General features: G+C 45.4%; 2 protein-coding genes across 3 annotated transcripts in view; one reads left to right on the top strand and one right to left on the bottom strand.

Annotated features, from left to right (window-relative positions):
* RNF24 (ring finger protein 24) overlaps positions 1–538 on the bottom strand; it is a 61087-nt gene extending 60549 nt beyond the window's left edge. The window contains exon 1 of one of the 2 annotated variants that reach the window (XM_081960440.1): positions 401–538. The gene's annotated coding sequence lies outside the window, so the exon portion shown is untranslated. Of the gene's footprint in view, positions 1–242; positions 361–400 lie in introns of those variants that run through there. The other variant, XM_081960441.1, reaches the window with a different exon arrangement.
* Positions 1–20048, top strand: part of LOC309395842 (uncharacterized protein) — a 196386-nt gene that overhangs the window by 77091 nt on the left and 99247 nt on the right. The gene's annotated exons all lie outside the window — the stretch shown is intronic.

The following is a 20048-nucleotide window of genomic DNA, read 5'->3' on the forward strand; positions in this document are numbered from 1 at the left end:
GCACTAGATAGGACTACAACTCCCATCTCCCCCTGCAAGAAGCCCCGTCCTCCCCGCCAGCCAATTTGACCCCTCTTCTCCAGCCATGCAATCCAGAGGGAGAAAAAAAAGAGGGGAAGTGGGGATTGGGGGGGAGGAACAACCCACCAGCCGCGGATGATGGGCATTGCAGTCCATTGCTGGGCCGATCAGCCACCGCAATTCCGATTCTGGACCTCCCCCCGCCCCAATTCGTCACCCACCCCGTGAAGGTCCGGGCAATGCATCGAGGCTCCCTTTGCAAATTTCGCAAGCGCGCACCGAAGGGAAGCAACCCCCGAAATGAAGCAACCGAGGCTGGGCGCAAAGCGTATCCCGACCCCACAAAACCGGGGAAGGGGCCGCCGGAGGGACTCCTTACCTGCAGAAGATGCTCCAGCTCCTCAGCCGGCGGAAGAGCACTGAGGTGCCGCGAACGTTCCAAATGCCGCTTTACCAGCGCTCGGCGCGAGGACGCCGCCGACTCAGACCAACAAACCACACGGCGAGGGGAGGGGGGAGGTTCCCGGATGTAGACCGCTCCGCCCCCCTCAAGTCGTGCCTCGCTCTGACCCGCCCTTGACTCCGGCCGGAGACGGGCAAGCCGATGGCTTCGTCCTCCCCAATGCGCAGGCGCGAGGGCGACGTTTTTTTGCTGAGGGAATAAAAGTTAGGGTTTTTTAAAAAAACAAATTCGCCCACCCAAAACTCATCCCAAGTCGGATTTTTCATGCATTCGGTCAACGCGTTGGTTTTTAGGGAGTAAACGCGGCGCCGGCCAGCTTCCCCTTCACCTGGGTGCCCTCCCAACAGATCAGGAGGGCGCCAGGTTGGGGAAGCGTCCCTGGGTTTCTGTCAGTAATAATACATCTTTTTTAAAATGCACGTATTTCTCTGTGGAGAAATGTGCGCAGCGCCTGTACACCAGGAAGCTTGCAATTCAGCAAAGGGAAGTAAAACTATATTAGTTCCATAAAACTCAATGAGCCCAGTTTTAAAAACTTGCCTCTGTAAAGCATCATCATCGTCATGCTAGAAACCAGGAGGCGGTGAGTTCTAGTTCTGCCCTTAGGCATGAAAGCCAGCTGGGTGACTTTGGGCCAATGACCAGAAGACTGTGAGTTGTAGTACTCCTTTAGGCACCAAAGCCGACTGGGTGACCAGGAGACTGTGAGTTCTAGTGCTTTGTTAGATATGAAAGCTGGCTGGGTGACTTGGACGAGTCCCTATCTCTCGCCCCAAGTTACCTCACAGGGTTGTTGTGGGGAAAATAAGTAGAAGCATTATATAGGTGTGCCCCATTGCATTATTTATAAAAATCTTAAAGGTGGAACATGATAGATAGATAGATAGATAGATAGATAGATAGATAGATAGATAGATAGATAGATAGATGATAGATGGATAGATTGATAGATAGATGATAGATAGATGATAGACAGACAGACAGATAGACAGACAGAAAGATGATAGACAGACAGACAGATAGATAGATAGATAAACAGATAGACATGGATGATTGATATATAGATAGACGGATGATAGATTGATAGATAGATAGATGGATGGATGGATGGATGGATGGATGGATGGATGGATGGATGGATAGATAGATAGATAGACAGACAAAGATGATAGATAGACAGACAGATAGATAGAAGATAGATAGATAGATGATAGATGGATAGATAGATAGATAGATAGATAGATAATAGATAGATAGATAAACAGATAGACAGACATGGATGATTGATATATAGATAGACGGATGATAGATGATAGATAGATAGATAGATAAATAGATAGATAGATAGATGATAGATAGATAGACAGACAGACAGACAGAAAGATGATAGATAGACAGACAGACAGATAGATAGAAGATAGATAGATAGATAGATAGATGATAGATAGATAGATAGATAGATAGATAGATAGATAGATAGATAGATAAACAGATAGACAGACATGGATGATTGATATATAGATAGACTGATGATGATAGATAGATAGATACATAGATAGATAGATAGATAGATAGATAGATAGATAGATGATACATACATACATACATACATACATACATACATACATACATACATACATACATAATGGATGATAGGTACATACCAGTAGTGGGTACCGGTGCCTGTTGAGAGCAGCAGGCACCGTTCCGATATGGTGCTTCGGAAGGCCTACCCGCCCACCCGCGTTCCTTAACTGTATTTGACCCAAATGGGCCATTTGCGCACACAGCGTACGGCGCCTGCACAACGTTCCACTGAGCAGCTGGAGCATCGCGGGCGGTGGGTGTGCATGTGTGTGCAGCGCACGCACGTGGTGAATGCCCGGCCCCATCGCAGCGTACCGGTTGCAACGGGATCCGGACCCCACCATTGATACATACATACATAGATGAATGATTGATAGATAGCTAGATGATAGATAGAAAGAAAGAGACAGACAGACAGACAGAATAGATGGATGAGATAAAGATAGATAGACAGATGGATGATATATGAGATAGACAGACAGACGGATGGATCCAAAATGTTGCAACCCATCTACTAAATTTGAAGTACAGGTTTTTCTTACCTACAAACTGTATACTGTAGCTTCAACAATTCCCCCCCCCCCCAGACCAATCCAGGCTGTCATTTTAAATGGAGCTGCAAAAACTGGGTAAAACCAGGAAAAAAAAACAAAGGGAAAAAAAATCTATAAATCTGTAATTTCTCAGAGGAGGCCTACATCTCACTTTGCCTGTCTATTTTCTCAGGAACAAGTTGTGCTGCCTTATAACAGAGCGTGTTCCCACTTTTTTGTGTTTTGGAGAACTGTTTGGTGTGTGTGTGTGTGTGTGTGTGTGTGTGTGTGTGCATGTCTGTGTGTAGGAGATTTTCAGCTCCAGTCACAATTCAATCTTTGTGTCTTCTTGCATCTTTGTTTCAGATGAACTTTTGGACTTCAGCCTTAACCAGCAATGAACCCTAAATCCAACTGGCTGCCCCCTCACAGTAGCTTCCTGTTAAAATGGTAAATCTTTTAATATTATCAAGCTGTGATTTTTCCTCCCTACCTCTTACAGGGAGTGTAATGCAAGGGACTAACAGAATAGCAGGGTTGGAAGGGATCTTGGAGGTCTTCTAGTCCAACCCCCTAGACACTATACTGTTCTGGATAAAAGGCTGTCCAATCTCTTCTTCAAATCCTCCATTGATGAGGTTTTAAAGTCACGGTCCTAAGTCACTTTTTTCAGTGCTGTTGTAACTTTGAACAGTCACTAAGTAAACTGTTGTAAGTCAAGGACTACCTGTAGCAATATAAAGCTATGGACCTAGATTTGCTTCTAGAATGGTTTGTAAAACCATAATTTGTGGCTTACTAACGGTAGGCTTCAACTTACAACGAAAAATGGCAGCACGCTTTATGTGGCTAAGGAAGGCAGTGGTTAAATTAATTGCATCTGATTTTACAACCTTTTCCCATGGTTGTTAAGCAATTCACTGCAGTTGTTAAAGTGAATCTCACAATTGTTAAGTGAATCAGGCTTCCCCCTTGACTTATTTTTTATATGGATGGTGCAATATATGGTATACAATTTTATTTTTTATATATATATGTAGGTACACACACATATAAAATTTTATTTTAAACACATAAACAAAACAGAATGTAGATTAAAACAACAAAGGATCCAAGCGGCCCATCATACAGCAGTTCCATATCAGTGTGTATATACAATTGATTGTTCGCCCCCTATACATTCCTATCTTAAGTTCGTGGTCCCCTTATTCTGTACTTATTTATATATACTATTCCATATTTATTTATACTTACCTGTTTATATCAGAATGTCATATTACCTATGTTGCACTTTGTGCTCTAACTTTACTATGTCTTAATTTATCTTAGCTATATCTTATTTTATCCCTCTCTCCTAATACTTCTGTTAATTACTGTTTTAGGTTTCCTTATTTCCTGCTTCTGTCCATTTGTTCCAAGTTAGATAATATTCTGATTCCTCCTTTCCTTGTATTTCTTTTGTCAGTTTGTCCCATGGATGGTGCAATATTGATTGGTACACTTATATTCCCTGGTGATGTGTTAGACCAAAACATTACAACTAAAACAGCCTCAGTAATACATCAACAGTTCAAACATCCGTAGTTTCATTATGAAAACATTTTTTTTTGCAAATACTTAACAGACAGAAGCTCTTAAGCAAACTTTCTTTTTCCATTCTCAGTTCAGGGAAATGTGAGCAAGAAGACACGGGGAACAGGTTCAGCACTGTTTATTCATTGATAAGAGGAGCAGTGAATGAAGAAAACAAACAGATTGATTAAGAGAAGGTCAACCTACAAAGTGATTCATGACAAAGAGCTCCGTTTTGCAAATACAGATAGTCCTGGACTTACAAAAACCACAATGTGAAAAAACAATCCGGCCCTTTTTTTCAGGGCCATCGTAACTTTGAACGATCACTAAATGAATGGTTGTTAGTCAAGGACTCTCTGTATTAGAGATCGCTGGGCTCAAATGTTTTCATTATGGAATATTATTTGAACTCCTTGGAAAGAGAGAGGAGAGGGAGGGTGGGAGGGAGGAAAGGAGAGTAGGAAGGGGGAGGGAGGGAGGAAAAAAGGAAGGAAAGAGAAAGGAAGAAAGGAAGGAGAGAAAGGGAGGAGGAGGAAGGAAGAAAAGGGAGGAAGGAAAGGAAGCAAGGAAAGCTGGCAGGGAGGGTGAGGGAGGGAAGAAGGAAAAAGGAAGACAGGAAGGGTGGAAGGAGAGAAAGAAAGGGAGAAAGGAAGGAAAGAAGGGAGAGAGGGAAGAGGGAAGGAAGGAAAGGAGAGAAGAAGGGTGAGGGAAGGAGGGAGGGAGGAAAAAAGGAAGCAGACAGGAAGAAAGGAAAGGAGGAAGGGGAGGGAGAGAGAAAGGGAGAAAGGGAGGAGGAAGGAAGGAAAGGAGAGAAAGAAGGGTGAGATAAGGAGGAAGAAATGAAAGGAAGAGAGAGAGAAGGGGAGAAAGGAAGGAAAGAAGGAAGGGAGGGTGAATGAGAGAGGAGGGAAAGGAGAAAGAATGAAAGGAAAGGGAGGAAGGAGAGAGAGAAAGGGTGAAGGAGGGAGGGAGGGAGAGAAGGAAGAAGGGAAGGAAGGAAGGAAGGAAAGAAAGAAAGAAAGAAAGAAAGAAAGGGCTGTCCATTTGGCAATCAAGCTAATGCTTTAGCCTCCGCCTGTTTGTTGTCGTTGTGGCTACGAGGCAATCTGGACGGGGAACATCCGATTGTCGCTGGGGCCTTTTCCATTCCCACCCGTCTCCCTCCGTGATCTACTGGAAAGGGCAGATTGCACAACGGGCTTAACTGGATCACAGGGAAAGGATTAAATGTGTGGTTCAATCGGCTGACCTTGATGACTGTCCCAGAGGGAGTGCCCGGCCTGGCCCTGCCTCACCCCCAGCCCCTCCAGAGAGGAGCACAAGCAGCTGCTCGGCTGGCTCCGAGGGTTGCAAGCCGGGCATCGTCCGGAGGATGCTGAAGGGGGCTGGGTGTTCATTCCCAGGAATGGTGGCCCACAGAGGAGAGTGACCCTCGGAGGCCCAGGTGGGCAACCAGAGCAGCTCTGGGCATGGCTGCTGAGGCCAAGCCAGCCTCCAAGTCCCATGCTCTCTGGATTCACATGACCCTCAGCCTCCACAAAAAGTGGCAACCGGGGGCCTCTGCCAGCTGCTTCCCGCCTTCCTTCCAACCTCTCCCCTTCTCCGTCCTTCCCTCCGCTTCCCCTTCCTTCCCGCTCCACTCTTTCTCCTGCCATCCATCCTTCCCTCGTTCCTTTTCCTTCCTTCTCCATCTCTCTCCTTCCTCCCTTCCTTTCCTTCCTTCCTTCCTTCCGGTCTCCTTCTTTCTGTTCTCCTTCCTTCCTCTCCACTTTTTCTCCTTCCATCCACTCTTCCCTCGCTCCTTTTCCTTCCTTCCTTCCTTCCTTCCTTCCTTCCTTCCTTCCTTCCTTCCTCTTACCTTCACCTTCCTTCTTTCCTTTCCTTTATACTTTCTTCTCCTTTCCTTCCTCCATTCCTCTTTACTTCTTTCTGCTTCCAGCCTCCCTCTCCTCCCTCCTTCCCTCTCTTCTTTCCTTCCTCTTCCTGTCACCTTCCTTCTTTCTTCTCCAATTCTTTTTCCATCCTTCTCGTTCCTCCCTCTCTCCCTTCCTCAACTTCTTTCTCCTTCCCTCTTCCTTCCTCTCCTTCCTCCCTCCCTCCCTCCTTCCCTCCCTTCCTTCCACCCTTTTCCCATCACCTTTTTTCTTTCCTCTCTAATTCTTTTCCTTCCTTACTCCTCCCTCCCTCCTTCCCTCTCTTCCTTCCCTACTTTCTCTTCCCATCACCCTCCTTCTTTCCTCCCCAATTCTTTTCCCTTCCTTCTCCTTCCTCCTTCCCTCCCTCCCTTCCTATTCCCCTCAAAGATATCCCCAAATATACCCTTAATACTCTATACTCAGCCTTGCCTTTGATCAATGCTTATGCAAAACGCTCACCCTAATTTTCAATTCCCATCTGAATTCTCACTTCTGGTTCTCAAGGGAGAAAGCCAGGGGGCTTTCCTTGATTTCTTGCTTGAGTTGAACAGACCTCTCTCCTCCTCTAAATCCAGCCTTTTCCACCCAGGAAATTGTTTCCAATCCCCCCCCCCCTTTTCCTTATTCTGGGGAAAGGAATCTGCCTTGGTTACACATCCCCCTCCCCAAAAAACTGGGAAACACCGGAAAAGTCAAACTTTCCACTCTGGTCTGCAGTCCATTTAATCTGGCCGAGTAACACTTGACGTCAATGGAAATAATCCACTTTAGGTGCAAATGGTCTCCTTTAAGTGCCGTGTTGGGTTTGCTTGCTCACTGATTTTGGGGAGGGGAAAAAAGGCACAGAAGCAAAAAATTAACACCAAGATTAATGCTAGACCAACAACTAAGCTGTATGAAAAAACAACCCAACCCAGTGAAGGAACTACCAATTCAGACAAACAGTGAACAACAGAACTATGAAGAGGAAACCCGAAGTCCCATCAATAGAATAGAATAGAATAAAATAGAATATCAGAATAAAGAATAGAATTTAGAAAAGATTAGATTAGATTAGGATAGGATAGGATAGGAAAGGATAGAATAATAGAATAGAATTAATAGGAACAGAATAGAATATCAGAATAAAGAATAGATTAGAATTCAGAAAAGAATAGAATAGAATATCAGAATAAAGAATAGAATAGAATTCAGAATAGAATACCAGAATAAAGAATAGAATAGAATTCAGAATAAGAATAAAATAGAATTCAGAATAGAATAGAATAGAATAGAATAGAATTCTTTATTGGCCAATTGTGATTGAACACACAACGAATTTGTCTTGGGTGCAGATGCTCTCAGTGTACATAAAAGAAAAGATATATTCATCATGAATCATAAGGTACAGCACTTATTGATAGTCATAGGGTAGAAATAAGCAATCAAATCATACTAGGAAACAATCAATATCAATATAAATCACAAGGATACAAGCAACAAAGTTCCAGTCCTGCAGTCATAAGTGGGAGGAGATGGCTGATAGGAGCCATGAGAAGACTAAGAGTAATAGTAAAGCAGTCTTAGTGAATGGTTTGACAGTGTTGGAATTAGTTGTTGAGCAGAGTGATGACGTTTGGGGGAAAAACTGTCCTTGTGTCTAGTTGTTCTGGTGTGCAGCGCTCTATAACGTCGTTTTGAGGGTAGAAGTTGAAACAATTTATGTCCAGGATGCGAGGGGTCTGTAAATATTTTCACAGCCCTCTTTTTGACTCGTGCAGTTGTGAAAGTGAAACCACTTATACATAAAGAGAGAGCAAACCCATCTTTTGTAGCACTGATGATGCCACTTAGTTGGGAGAGCCGGGACTTCAGCTCACAATCTCCTGCTTTAATCCATCTATCATAATAGAGCTGGAAGGGACCTTGGAGGTCTTCTAGTCCAACCCCCTGCTAAAGCAGGAGACCCTGTACCATTTCAGACAAGTATCTCTCCATTCTCTTCTTAAAACACCACTAGACCAAACTAAATGTTTGCCACCTAAAAAATAATAAAGGCAGGATTCAAATAAATCGATGGATAAGGCAAATGTCGGGATTGTAAGGCTTTGGCCTTAAGATAAAGTAAAACATCTGTGGAGGCCAAGGATGGAGACTGGATAATTTCACAATAAACCAAGCAATTTAATCCGTTGAGTCTTCTTTAATCCGATGAGCCCAGGCCGGCCTAAGTATTCGATTCACCTCTGAAGACCGATGGAAAACTATCCTGAGTAATAATTAAAAGGGATTGTAGACTAGCGTGGTGAGTCGGCCCAGGGAGCCGGTGGTGATGATGAGCAGTCTGAACTAGCCTTAAACCTTTCCTACAAAGGGTGTTTCAGCTTTAATAGTAGCCGAAATTACGGCTCTTTAAATGCCTTTGCGTATTTGTGCCTTAAAGTCAATTTGGTGACTCTAAGCCACAAATGAAAGGGGGGGGGGGGGCTAAGAAACGCTGTATGTAAAAATGTATATATCGTCCTTGACTTCACTCTCACAACGGTGAACCCATTTCTCGTTGCTAAGCAAGACATTTAAGTGAGTTTTGCCCCATTTTATGACCTTTCTTGCCACCGTCGTTACGTGAATCGCTGCAGGTGTTAATTTGGCAGCACGGTTGTTACGTGAGCCTTCCTTCCCCATTGACTTTTGCCCGTCAGAAGATCGCAAAAGGTCTCGGGAGACTGGGACTGTCATAAATATAATGGCCTCCTCTCGAGTTGGTGGGATGGGAAACCAATGAAATGGCACAGCTGCAAAAGACTGTTGCACATTCCAGGCTTATCTCTCTCAAGACTCTATCCCAGATCACCCACAGCAGCCGGAGGGGGGGGTGATCTCTACAGCCCGTGAAAATGCTCAGTTGGCGAATGTGATTTGTTAAACACCGGGGGCGGGGGGGGGGAGAATGGGGGAAAACAGGGTCATAATTGGGCTGTAAATTACATGGGGTCAGAGCTGACTTCACTTGGGTACGTGCCAACATGTTGCTCCTAATAAAATAACTGAATTTCTTTTGAAGTTTGCCTCCAGACCTTGACATATGAAGCAATTGTCAAGCGCAAACCCAATGAAGCTTTTGCTATGGTTTTTGATTAACGCACCAGCAGTTTTTTGAAAAGAGGTAGTCCTCGACTTACAACAGTTCATTTAATGACCATTCGAAGTTACAGCGGCACTGAAAAAAGTGACTTACAACCATTTTTCACACTTACGATCGTTGCTGCATCCCCATGGTCAAAATTCAGACGCTTGGCAACTGACTCATAGTTATGACGGTCACAATGTCCCGGGGTCACGCGATCCCCTTTTGCGACCTTCTGACCAGCAAAGTCAAATAGGGAAGCCAGATCCACTTAACAACCATGTTTCTAACTTAACAACTGCAGTCATGCATTTAACAATTGTGTAAAGAAAGGTGGGGCAAAAGTCACTTAATAAATGTCTCACTTAACAACAGAGATTTTGGGCTCCATTGTGGTTGTAAGTTGAGGATTAGCTGTAGAATATCCGCCAGTTGGAAAAGCCATTTATCATTTTTAATCTCACTTTAAATGAGATTTAAATGAGATTCAGAGGCCAGAGGCCAGACCAAAGCCATAAATCGTGTATATTTTCACCGGCTTTGCTTTTATTTATTATGCGTCCATTCTTGTCAATCGGCAAAGCTTTTTTTGAACAGATCGGTTGATTGGCAGCTCACTGAATTCCCAAACGGCTGGGAGAACCAGTCGAGACAGTTTGCATTATTATGATCTCATTTGGCCTCGGTTTACTCCAAGTACATTCTTGTGTGTGACATTATGCACTCGGTTGCCAAAGCGTCCCTCACGTACAACTCTCCGTCTTTCTACAACACAATTAAGTTGTCGAAAACTCTGTGGATGCATCAGCATGCACAAAAGTTGGCTAATGCTAGCCCTGGTTACTTTGCATAGCTGGATGTTTTAGTGTGGAATGCAAACTCATCGGTTATTTGGGGCTCAAAATATTGTGCCAACACGGGAACATTGTGTGTTCAGTAGCTGGAAATTTATTTATTTTCATTTCATTTATTTGTTTGTCAGACACGTACGAGATAACAAGTATAGCTATGAACATAAACACAAACAAAGGAAGTAGATACAGATAAATGGGCACAGTAGGACAGGGACAGTAGGCACACTGGTGCGCTTATGCATGCCCCCTTTACGGACCTCTTAGGAATGGGGTGAGGTCCATGGTAGACAGTTTAAGGTTGAAGCTGTGGAGGTTTGAAGATGTAACAATGGAGTCACCCTTTCTTATGGTCCAACCTCCACAGCCATCCATTGCAACTGGGAAAACCATAGCCTTGACTATACGTACTTTTGTTGGCAGGGTGATGTCTCTGTTTTTTTAGTACGTTGTCTAGATTTGCCATCGCTTTCCTCCCCAGGAGCAAGCGTGTTTCTTGGCTGTAGTCCCCATCTGCGGTGATCTTGGAGGCCAGGAAAATAAAATCTGTCACTATCTCCATTTCTTATTAAAAAGCAACAAACAACAACAAAGTAGAGCTTGCAGGGGGTTGGACCAGAAAATCTCCAACTCTGTTATTCTGCTATACTTTTTGAAAGTCTTGGCTATAATACAGGTTAGTGCTTGACGTGCGACCAAAATTGAACCCAAACGATCCTTTGCTAAGCAAGACAGTTGTTAAGTGAGTGTGGCCCCATTTTACAACCTTTCCTGCCACCGTTGTTAAGTGAATCGCTAGTTTTTCAGTTACAAACACTGTTGTTAAGTGAACCTGGCTTTCCCATTGACTTTGTCTGTCAGAAGGTCACAAAAAGAGATCACATAACCCCAGGACACTGCAACCGTCATAAATATGAGTCAGTTGCCAAGCCTTGGAATTGTGATCGCATGATCTTGGGGATGCTGCAATGGTCATAAGTCACTTTTCCCCAGTGCCGTTGTCACTTTGAGCAGTCACTAAATGAACTTTGTAAGTTGAGGACAGCTGTCCTGCTTCATTGGACCTTAAACTTCAGCATTATGCCCAACAGATTGTGCTACACCACCCACAACATAAAATATAGATTTTTAGGGCCGGAAGGGACCTCCGAGGTCTTCTAGTCCAACCCCCTACTCAAATGATTGTTCGGTCTAGTTTTGACAACGTCCCTAAATAAATAAATGTAGTCCTAAATCCTTAAACTGCTGAGCTGTTATTGGGTTGTCCCAGTCCCAGCTGCTGGCTGGGTGGTGAAAGTTAGAAGCCTTCTCCTTTTCAGGAAATTGTGAAGGAAACAATGGTAATCTGGGTTAAAAATTTTGGGTACAATATTGAATTGGAGCATTTGGAAAATTGTGTGTGTGTGGGGATTATAAATTGACAATGTTGGCCGCGTACAAAGAGAATATCTACAAAATGTTTTATAGGTGGCATCTACCCCTGGCGAGATTGGCCAAAATGTTCCCCAATAGACCCCCAAATTGCTGGAAATGCAACCATCAACAAGGGACCTTCTACCACATGTGATGGACATCTCCCAAAGCTAAGGAGTACTGGGGGGGAAAATCCAAAAATGGCTGGAACAAAAAATTGATATGAAGCCAGAGCTGTTTCTTTTGGGAATAATAAAAGGAAATATAAGTAAAGAAACTCAGTATATTATGCTTTGCCTTATTATTGCAACCAGAATTACATTCGCCCAAAATTGGAAACAAAAAGAACGTCCCCTCCAATGCAGAGATTATAAAAAAAGGTGCTAGAATGCACGGAAATGGATAAATTAACGATGGAACTAACGGATAGAGTGGAAACAGAGTATTACATGATATGGAATAGGTGGTATAATTGGCTTGTTAAGAAATGCAAAATTAATGCATAATGAGTCATAGAAAGCATAACAAAAGGAAATGGTATATATTCAGAGAGTAACAGAGGTGTAAATGTTGTATATATTATATAAATGAGTAATTATGAAATAAGGAGGTATATGTATAAAACAATAGGCCTTAGAATAGAAAATTGAAATTAGGGGTGGGGAAACTATAACGATAACTGAAAACTGAAAAAGTGTAATTGTGATTTTAATGTTTAAAAAATGTTGATTTTTTTAAAAAAAGTAAGTCTTCTCCTTTTCTGATTGCACAATTGAGAAGACCGGTAAATTAAAGGAGATTCATTGAGTGACGTGGAATGCAGCCTTGAAGTCTGTTTGGTGTGCGCGTCACGGGTTGCCTTTCCAAATATGTTCAAAGAGGACTTCTCCCCTCTCCTCTTACTCGGAGTTTTTGTTGATTTTATGGCATGCTTCCGGATCACAAGGCAAAGGAGCCGCTTATCTCTACGTGATTGTTCTCCAATCTCACTCTTTCCTGCCTGTGACCCAACCGGAAATACCGCCTGTTCGGTGGAATCATCGACATGTTGCTAAACAAAGACTTACATCGTTGGCTTCTCCTCTTGGTAAACCGGTATCCTTCAGGGTTCACGGGGACTGTGGTTCCATCACTCTTGGCCACCACCCAAGTTCAGTTCATGGAGAGGAAGGGATGAAACTGAGGAACATCTGGGCAGGAAGAAAGGATGGATTCCTTGAATCCAGTCGGATTCCTGAAGTGCCTTGGAGACGTCCTTTGTATGACTCAACTCTTCCCGTACCGTGTCTTGTTGATTTGACTTTCCTTTGCTAACTTGGCAAGCTACCGAAAAATATTTGTGGGCCTACATCTGTGTTGTGGGTATGTGTGTGAACCAGAGGTGGTATTCAGCCGGTTCTGACCGGTTCTGGTGAACCAGTAGTGGGAATTTTGAGTAGTTTGGAGAACCGGCAAATACCACCTCTGGCTGGCCCCGCCCCCTACTGCCTCCCGAGTCCCAGTTGATCGGCTGAGTCTTCTTTTGTTGCTCTGCACAGGAGAACGGAGCTGGAAAGCAGGTTAGTGGAGTGGGGAGGGAATGGGGATTTTGCAGTATCCTTCCCCTGGAGTGGGGAGGGAATGGGGATTTTGCAGTATCCTTCCCCTGGAGTGGGGAGGGAATGGGGATTTTGTAGTATCCTTCCCCTGGAGTGGGGAGGGAATGGAGATTTTGCAGTATCCTTGCTCTGGAGTGGGGAGGGAATGGAGATTTTGCAGTATCCTTCCCCTGGAGTGGGGAGGGAATGGGGATTTTGCAGTATCCTTCCCCTGCCACGCCTACCAAGCCAGACCACACCCACCAAGCCACGCCCACAGAACCGGTAGTAAAAACATTTGAATCCTACCACTGGTGTGAACATTCAGAAGACACTGTTGGGCTGATGAGTAGGCTTTCCTCTCTACTTGTTAAGACCCAGGTGTTTCCTCTGAGAACGTTCCCAAGGAACTTCCCAAGACATGCCGGATGTTGAGAGAGGGCAGTGAGGTTTACACACAATGGCTCTGTGATGTGCATCTTAAAGCAGGAAGAGATTCTCACGTGGTGTGGGTTGTTTGGAACGGCGGTGAAGCAGATGACATCAGCTTCACGTGAAACGAAAGTCAGCGTTATGTAACCCAAGGGAAATGTTTGAGAAGGTCAGGGAGGTGAAGGCATGTCAGGAGAGGATCTGGCAGATCTTAAGAAACTTCAGATCAGCTTCTCCCATCTTGTGATCCTCCTCCAGACAAGGTGGATCATAGCTTGCTTTGTAGTGAGTCACCTTGCTCAACTCTGGAGGTTTTTAAGCAGAGATTGAACAACCATTTGTCTGACATGGTGTAGGTTTTTCTGCTTGAGCAAGGGTTGGAGTAGAAGACAGATCAACAGATTAACAGAGTTGGAAGGGACCATGGAGTTTAGTCCAACATCCTGGCCAAGCAATTAGTCCCCTAATCATCCTGGTTGGATAGAATAGAATGGAATGGAATGGATTGGAATGGGACGGAACGGAACAGAACGGAATGGAACAGTATAGAATAGAATGGAATGGAATGGAATGAAACAGTATAGAATAGATGAGATGAGAAGAGAAGAGAAGAGAAGAGTTGGACGGTGTTAGATACTAGCTTCAGTTATAGTGGTTTCCACCAAGGTCCTCTGTTCTGGCGGGAACAGAGGTTTAATCTCATTGGTCGAAGGGTCTGACAGCTCCCTATAAAAGGGCTGCTGTCAGACTCAACCTTCGCTGGATTGTTGTCACTTGTGTTATAATAAAGAGCTGTTTTTACCGTTAAGCCTGTGTGTGCCTGTCCATTACCCGATCTAACAGACGGGTAATCCACACACACCCCCGCCCAAGCAGGACACCCTACACCAGCAATGGTGAAACTTTTTTGGATTACGTGCCATAAGTGGGGGGAGCGCAGGGGGGGCGTGTGCAGGCGTGCTGCACCCATAATGCAATGCGCAACGCCCCAGTGCGCATGCGCACACTACAGGTGCAACCCCCCCCCCCTTTTTGCATGTTTTTTTTCGCCCTCCCCAGGCTCCAGAGGCTTTATAGGAGCCTGGGGAGGGTGAAAACAGCCTCCCGCTCCCCCCGTAGGCCCTCTGGAGACTTCAGGGACCTTCAGGAGGCTTCCCTGAAGCCACTGGAGCGCTCAAAATGACCGTCTGAGCAAACCGGAAGTCCATTCCCAAACTTCCGGTTTGCCAATAGGGCTGTTTTTTTGCGCTCCGGAGGCTTCAGGAAAGTTCATGAAGCCTCCGGAGGGCTTCTGGGAGGCCTCTGGAGCCTGGGGAAAGTGAAAAATGGCTTTAAAAAAGGGTCAACTCAGCTGGCCAGCGCTCATGCACGCTAGCCAGCTGACAGGGCAGCGCCTTGCGTGCCCTGACAAATGGCTTCGTATGCCACATGTGCCATAGGTTCACCATCCCAGCCCTACACCATTCCTGACAGAAGGCAGTCCACTCTCTCCTTGAAAGCCTCCAGGGATGAAGCTCCCACAACTTTTGAGGGCAACTTCTGTTCCATGGGTTGATTGTTCTCACTGTCAGGAAATGCCTCCTTATTTCCAGGTTGAATATCTCCTTGGTCATTTTCCATCCATTATTCCTTGCCTGGCCTTCAGGTGCTTTGGAGAATAGTTTGACCCCCCCTCCTCTCTGTGGCAGCCCCTCAAATATTGGAAGACTGCTCTCATGTCTCCCCTGGTCTTTCTCTTCATTAGATTAGCCGTGCCCAGTTCCTGCAACTGTTAATTTTAGCCTCAAGTCTAAAAAAACAGCCTCCAGGATTTGGGTTTGGCTAGTCTAAAGCAAAGAAGGACTAGGGGTAACATGATTCCAATATTCCAATCTTTGAGAGGCTGCCACAAAAGGGTGTCAAATTATTCTCCAAAGCACCAAAGGGCAGGACAAGAAACAATTGTTGAAAACTAATCCAAGAGAGAAGCAACCTGGAATTAGAAACTTCCTAACAGTGAGGACAATTAACCAGTGGAACAGCTTACCACCAGATGTTGTAGGTCCTTCATCACTGGAGGTTTTGAAGAGATTGGACAGCCTTTTATCCAGAACAATATAGTGTCCAGGGGGTTGGACTAGAAGACCTCCAATGTCCCTTCCAATTCTGTTATTCTGTTAGTCCCCTTCATTCCATTCCCTATGAGTTCTAAAATTCTCCCTGGACAATTTTATGAAGAGACTGGACAGTCACTTGTCTAAAATGGTATTGGTTCTCCTGCTTGAGAAGGGGTTTGGACTAGAAGACCTCCAAGGTCCCTTCCAGCTCTATTCTTAACTTAGTGTTGTCCAACACGAACTCCTGGCAGTTTGGGCCACTCTATACCAGAACCTCATTTTCTTGGAGGAACGATCAGGATCTTGGGTTTGCAGAGCTGATCAGCGCTTTGACCCACAAGATGGTTTTTGGTTCATGTTGTCCTCCCTTTCCCCTACAGTTGAAGATGGAGACAGTTTACACAACTCTCCAAATCCTGAACTGGCCCTCATAAAGCTCATTGGTGGGCTTTATGAGCCAACAGAAGAAGAGACAATAATTTTTTTTTTAGATTGTGCAGACATGAACAGGTTAACCTTGAGAATAAAGGATAAAGAGGAATTGATGTACTTCAGGACACGGAAAGATTTTATGATTGGTTAGAGAAAGGGATCTAGAAAAGAAAGCAAGAGAGAGAGAGATATATAGAACCCAGTCAAGACACTATTGAGTGGAAAGGGGGGGGGGAAGAGGGGGGGAAATCGAAAAGAAAGTATTAATATATGTTCAAGAATGAGCTATTGAGGGAAAAAATAGTTAGGATATGATAATGAAGAAAAAGGAATAGGGAAGGATGTATAAAATTCTAACAGGGTTTGCCGGGATACCATCCAGAAAATACACCAGTTCAGAGTTGAAAAGAGATAATCACAACAACAGAAATGGAAAGGAAGAGAGTAAGAGAGGAGAAGAGAGGAAAGGGGAGAGAAGGAAGAAAGAGGAAAGGAGAGGAAGGAGGGAAGGGATAGAAAGAGAAGGAGAGAGGGTAGGAGGGGAAAGAGAGGAGCAGGGGAGAGGCAAGGGAAGAAGGAAAGAGAAAGGAGAGGAAGGAGGGAAGGGATAGAAAGAGAAGGAGAGAGGGTAGGAGGGGGAAGAGAGGAGTAGGGGAGAGGCAAGGGAAGAAGGAAAGAGAAAGGAGAAGAGGAAGGAAGAAAGTAGAGAAGGGAGGGAGGGAGAAAAGAAAGGGAAGATATGGTGATAACATAAATAGGTGCATGGGATGGTAAGCAAAGCAACCCAGAATGTATATTTTAACCTTTTACATGGCAAAACAAATATGTAAAAGTGATAAAGATAAATAACAATAAATATGTGAATGTATATCTACAACTATATACTGTATAAGAGAATAAATTTTTTTAAAAAAGTATTTAAAAAAAGCCCGTTGGTGGGAAAATCCTGCCTTTTAATACCATTCCTTCATCAGGGAGGGGGGGAAAAAAGGTTTCCAGATGCCTTTTGATGTCCTGGCAAGATCAGAATTTCGGTTCTGCTACAGATCAAGGAAAAAAAAACATCTGAAGAACCCAACACACTGTAGCAAAGCTGTAAGCCTCTCTCAAGAGCACCGACGTCCTTCGATCTCTTGATCTTTTCTCGCTGACCCACTTCTGGAAGACCAAGGTACCCAGATGGATCTGAAAGACAATGGCGGTTGTGTGGAAAGTGTGTAGAGAGGAGCAACAAAAGAGATAAGAAGCCTGGAGGATAAATTGTACGATGAATGGCTAAGGGAACTGGATATCTTTAGTCTGATGAAAAGAAGGCTTAGAGCAGGGGTGTCCAAACTTGGGAACTTTAAGACTTGTGGACTTCAACTCCCAGAATTCCCCAGCCAGCATGGCTGGCTGGGGAATTCTGGGAGTTGAAGCCCACAAGTCTTAAAGTTCCCAAGTTTGGACAACCCTGGCTTAGAGGAAACTTGACAGCTGTCTTTCCATACTTGAGGGGCAGGCTGTCATGGAGAAGAGGAAGCCAACCCTATTCTCCATAGCGTTTGAAGTCACTGCGAGAAGCCATGGGTGGAAGCTCAGCAGAGGGAAAACCAATCTGGAACGAAGGAGTGACAACGAGATTGTTCCAATATCTCAGGGGCTGCCCCAAAAGAAGAGGGGGCCAAACTATTCTCCAAAGCCCCTGAAGGCAGGACAAGAAGCAACAGATGGAAACTAACCAAGGAGAGCAGCAACCTGGAACCAAGGAGGAATTTCCTGAGAGTTAGAAAAATTAATCGGTGGAATGATTTGCCTCCAGAAGTTGTGGGTGCCCCATCAGTGGAGGCTTTCAAGAAGAGATTGGACAACAACCATTGGTCGGAAATGCCCTAGACCAGGGGTGCCCAAACTTGGGAACTTTTAAGACTTGTGGGACTTCAACTCCCAGAATTCCCCAGCCAGCTGGGAGTTGAAGTCCACAAGTCTTAAAAGTTCCCAAGTTTGGGCACCCCTGGTCTAGGGTATTGATGGCTAACCTTTTTGTTGTCACATGCCGAAAGCACCCATAATGCAATGCATGTGTGACATCCCCTGTGTCCTATCCCTCTGCACATGTGCGTGCAACACCCCCCCCTGCTCTCCTCCCACCCCTCCCGTTTTGGGCCTGGTAGCCTCCCTGCAGCCTTCTTGGAGCAAAAACAGGCCAACTGTCCGGCAAGAGGCATGCGCGCATGTACGGTGGAGCTGAGCTAAGGTGACAGCTCGCAGGCCCGCAGAGAGGGATCTGTACGCCACCTGTGGCACGCATGCCATAGATTCGCCATCACAGGTCTAGGGTTTCTTGTTTGAGCAGGGGTTTGGACGAAGACCTCCAATGTCCCTTCATACTATTCTATTTTTTTCTATCTTCTGTCCTGTCCTGTCCTATTCTATTCTGTTGTTCTGTTCCTATTCCTATTCCTATTTCGATCCGGGATGATATAAGGACTCCTTCTTGGGCAGGGGGTTGGACTAGAAGACCTCCCAGGTCCCTTCCAACTCTGCTATTGCAATGAACTAGTGGAATGACTTGCCTCCCAAAGTTTTGGGTGCTCCATCGCTAGAGGTCTTCAAGGAAAGATTGGTGAACCATTCATTCCGGATGATATAAGGACTCTTCCTTGGGCAGGGGGTTGGACTAGAAGACCTCCCAGGTCCCTTCCAGTCCTAGCATTCTCCATCTCTCTCCTTGGGAACAGTCTTCAAGCTTTGGTGACTAATAACCCTGAAACACAAGCACATGGATTTAACTTCTGGACAGCAGCTATTAGATAATGAGGTGGCCATATCTAGTTGATCTGAATCACGCCTGGCTAAGATCTGAATGCCGGCTGCAACCAGAGTTGCCTTGCCCTGTAATTAGCTGTGATGGCTTTCAGAAGACCAAACCACCTTTTCCTTTAATCCCTGCAGGGCTTTCTGGAAAGCACATGACTGACACCCATCACTTCCTTGTCATTAGTTTCTGTCCTTCAAGCAAGGGGCCCAAAGCAACGTGATTGGGCAGCTGCGGGTAGATCATCATGCAGGCACGTCTCGTGTTAAGAATGGACTTTCCCCATTTTAGGTCAGGGCTAAGAGCCCAGATGTCTACAGGATGTGTCAATTTATTGTCTAGGGGCATAGCAATTCATTTATTAATGGTATTATTTATGCCTGGGGAGGAAAGCGATGGCAAATCTAGACAGCATCCTAAAAAGCAGAGATATCACCCTGCCAACAAAAGTGTGTCTAGTCAAGGCGATGGTTTTCCCAGTTGCCATGTGTGGCTTTCCCCCGCCCGACTACATTTAGATCCCTGCGCTTCCCATTCCCGCTGGAAGCACGCAGGCCATGTGAGCGAGAGGTGTGCGAGGCCCCCCCAATGATCTGAGGGGAGCCGGGAGGCGCCAAACTGGGTCCAGCCGTCCTTACTCCCTCCCGGCTAAGGGTGGGAGCGCCTGAGATGCCGCTGGGAGAATGTCCCCTTCGGGTTGCTGGGACAGCAAATTTCAAGGCAAAATGCAGCTGCTGGAATAGGTGCGCCACTGTGCCTGCAACTTAATGCTCTCCAAGAAGCCTGCGTTACCGGGAGCAGCAGAAGGAGCAGCAGCGGGCGCCACTGCCAGCTCAGGTGTCCAGCGCCCTCCCCGGGAGCCTCGAGTTGTGGCCGTTTGCGTGTCTCTCTCGTGCTTCTCTACGGAGGTGAAATGGCAGGCGCTGGCAGAGCCTCCGGGTGAAAGGCGAGTGAAGGGCGCAGTGATGGGAGAGGCTGGCCGTCCCTGAAGCCAGCTCTCGAGGAAGGAGGCAGAGACGAGGCCTGAGACTCGCTTCCCTGTCTCCTTCCTCCGAGAGCTGCAGGCGGCAGGGAAAACGAGGCTTCTTTGCCAGCTTCGCAGCTGGCAAAACAGAAATTTTCACCAACTGGAAGATATGTATGTGTGAGGGGGGGGGGGAGAGAGAGAGAAAGAAAGAGAAAGAGTAAGAGAGAATAAAAGGAAGGAAAAGGGAGAGAGACAGAAAAAAAGAGAGAGAAAGAGAGAAAG

The sequence above is a fragment of the Natrix helvetica genome, assembly GCF_964273705.1.
Source record: "Natrix helvetica genome assembly, chromosome: 7".
Taxonomy (NCBI): domain Eukaryota; kingdom Metazoa; phylum Chordata; class Lepidosauria; order Squamata; family Natricidae; genus Natrix; species Natrix helvetica.